Source organism: Camellia sinensis, chromosome 5, assembly GCF_055761805.1.
Source record: "Camellia sinensis isolate YWXY chromosome 5, ASM5576180v1, whole genome shotgun sequence".
Lineage (NCBI taxonomy): Eukaryota > Viridiplantae > Streptophyta > Magnoliopsida > Ericales > Theaceae > Camellia > Camellia sinensis.
In genome coordinates this window covers 87,719,972-87,723,195 of record NC_138965.1, presented here as the reverse complement: position 1 = coordinate 87,723,195, position 3,224 = coordinate 87,719,972, and positions in this window count along the sequence as shown.

Below are 3,224 nucleotides of genomic sequence, written 5' to 3'. Positions count from 1 at the left end.
AGGAGATTTGGTGCTCAAAGACAACCGAGCTCCCATCCACGACCCGAGGGGCAAGTTCAAACCCAATTGGACTGGTCCTTACATCATCAAAGCTATCTGGTCAGGTGGGGCTGTGGTTCTGATGGATCTAGATGGCTTGGAATTCTCACAACCAATCAATATGGACAAGTTGAAGAAATACTATCCTTGAGAGGCTCGCTAGGCCGAAAACCCGAAAGGGCGACCTAGGCAAAAGTCAGAGCACAAAAAATTAGAAAATATAAAAACTGAGCTCGCAAGGTTGAAAACCCGCAAAGGGCGGCCTTGGCAAAAGTTAGAGCGCAAAAGGAGAGTGAAAATACTCAAGTGAACCTTAGCCTGAACTACGTAAGGCTTGATTCCCATCTTTGGGATACGTAGGCAACTTCACCTCGAAGTTCAGCCATAAACTTTTCCCCGATCAACTCTGTCCATTTTGATCATCTCAGTCATCTTTATCCGTCAGCATTTATCGTGATCTCCGGTACAGTGCTGTTCAGACTAGGGGCAACTTTCCGTTGCCGCGACGGTGCAAAGTTACTCGGACTAGGGGCAACTTTCCGTTGCTTTGGAGTGCCGCATTGTTCTTCAGACTAGGGGCAACTTTCCAGTTGCAGGGATCTGGGGTTGTGCATCTCAGTGACAGATCTCCGGTGTGTCCAGTTCTGATTCACATCGAAAATAGTTTTGAAAAGTTTTAATAAAAGTTGACTTTGTTCAAATTAATCTTTTTACAACTAAGACCATTTTTGGACCAAAAACGGAAAATTTTCAGTACCACAACTTTCAATTTCATTGATTTCAAAACTGAGTTCTCCTGCTCTTGCATTACAATCGAGGTTGCTTTTTAGTACATTCATAATGAAAACTTGAAAATGCTAAATAAGCAATAAATTTGGGGCATAGTTGAATCAAGTATCTCTGCGCCCCCTCCCAGAGCTGGACGGAACATCTGATGCCAAGCTGGGCCCAACTTGTGCCTCCTCATTGAGCCAATCCACGCACTCATCGGACAAAGTGCAACTAAAAGTCGAAGCAGGGGCCAGGAGCTCTCTAGTCCTCCATGCCGTGGCATATCGGGCAATCTGTGCCCCCCGGATCGGGAAAGCAACTGGGTACTCAATCCCCTCTGGTGGACAGGTCTGATCATGGCCAAACTGACGCAGGAACCGGAACGGAAAATAGAATACGCAGTGGGTCAGACCAACCAATTGGATCCCAATCATGCGAGACATACTATAGCTCATTGCCGGGAGGTTGAGCCAAGGACAACGCCAAGCAATGCCGTCTGCAGACAAATTGCACATCCAATCGAACCACCACCTTTCGTCAAGAGCATTGACTAGGCGCTGCCGAAAGAAGTAGCCTCGAGCTGAATAGGCCGGGCAAGAGTCCACAACCTGCAACTTGTCCATTAACCATACCTAGGGGAGGGATGGAAAATGAGAGAATAAAGAACAGAGAGACGTACGATGAGGGAAAAGTGAGACAAGGGTTTTGTGAGAAAAACTGAGCCTGAGGGTCGAGTGATGTGAGCGAATATATATGTAAGGTTGGGTGGGAAACATTACCTGCAGCAGCAGTGGACTCCCAGCGAACCTAGTTGCCTCCCGGCGATAGACAGAATCTAAGCCCATCAATGTCTCGGCCAAGGTCATGGCAATACAGCTCTTTCCTTCTCTCAAACCTTGGGCGACTTCAATCAGGCGAATGCTAGCCCCGCCGAAGCCCGAGGAAAGCAGAAAGTGAGACAACAAACATAAGCAGAGGGCGTGTTGCCGAAAACCCTGCCAATAATGGTTGCTGCGGTCACCGGCGTCGGAAAAACGATGGATCAAGCCGAGGATGTCCAATTCCCCACTGCAGATCAAAGACCGAGCGTCATGCGCTGTGAGCCCACACATCCGCCCTAAAGCCTGAGCATGGCCAAAACAGAGCTGCGGCAAGATTACTTCAGAGCATTCAGACTCCATCAAAACCTGAAAATCTTCGAAAGTGGGGCACATCTCTTGGCCGCCAAAGCTAAAAACGTGCGTCACTGGATTCCAGAACCTTGCCGCGGCATGGAGGAAAGAAAGATGTAGCGAAGTACGGCTCAGCGTGAATAGTGCATTCAAGCCGAAACCCCGGAAATTCAACTTTTCCGAGCCATCTAGGGAAGAGATCCAAGATGTGATATTTTCTGCAAGAAACGCCTCCATCTTTGCCTAAAACTAAGATGAAATGAATGTTCCCGAAGTTGAGGCTTTTATAGAAGGAAAAACACTATTCACGGGGACACGTGTCAAAAATCTGGTGGCTACAGGACTAGCTGGCCAGCCATTTACTTTTTCAGAAATAGCCGGCCAGCTGTCTCTCTCCACCAAAAATGGCCGGCCAGCTCCCAGGGATGGTTGGCAAAGCTGCAGTGTATCTCCTTGGCCTTGTTTTACCCTTCGAGGGAGAGTTCCAAGCATTTCCATGCAACGGGAGAGTCAAAGGCCTCCGTTTCGGATGCGTTCCGGTGCCCAGATCGTCAGAAGTACACTTCGTTGTTGTTGTGTTTTGATTATCGAGTTGTTGTTTTGCTTATCGAGTTGTTTGTCGAGCGGACGTGTTTCGTGTTTTTGAGTCATTGCTCTCTGTTTAAGCAATTTTTGTTAAAGTCTTGTTTATTTGCGTTGTTGCATTTTGCTTATCGAGTTGTAAACTTGCTAAAGATTCTGTTATATCTTAGTAAGTTGAGTTGCTTAGTTTGTTGCGTCGGTTCACTACCTGACTTGGTGATTACACAATGCGCATTACCATTCAATTTCATTTTTGTGCGAAATAAATTGATGCGATACGATGCTAAAAGTTTAAAATACAAACATCTCTTCAAAAGCTATTTCATTTCATCATGCTTTACAACAAACAAAGGTACAAGTTTTACAAAAAATAAAACTACCTAACAATGTGCAAAGTGCTATAAACTACTAGCAAAAAGAAAAATAAAGCAGGAAATAGCGGCATCAGAGTCCTCGGGAGCAGGAACGAGAAGCACTCCTCATCCTCTTCTGCGGAACAATCTCCGCACCGTCATCATCATCTGAGTCGGAGCCTCCCTCCTCAGCAGATGTCTCTGACTGACGATCGGTAGCCTCCTCCTCCTCAGCATCCTCCTCCTCCTCGTCAGGCTCCACCTCCACAACGTGAGCCCTGCGTTTGCGGACGGGCCCTCCTCGAGC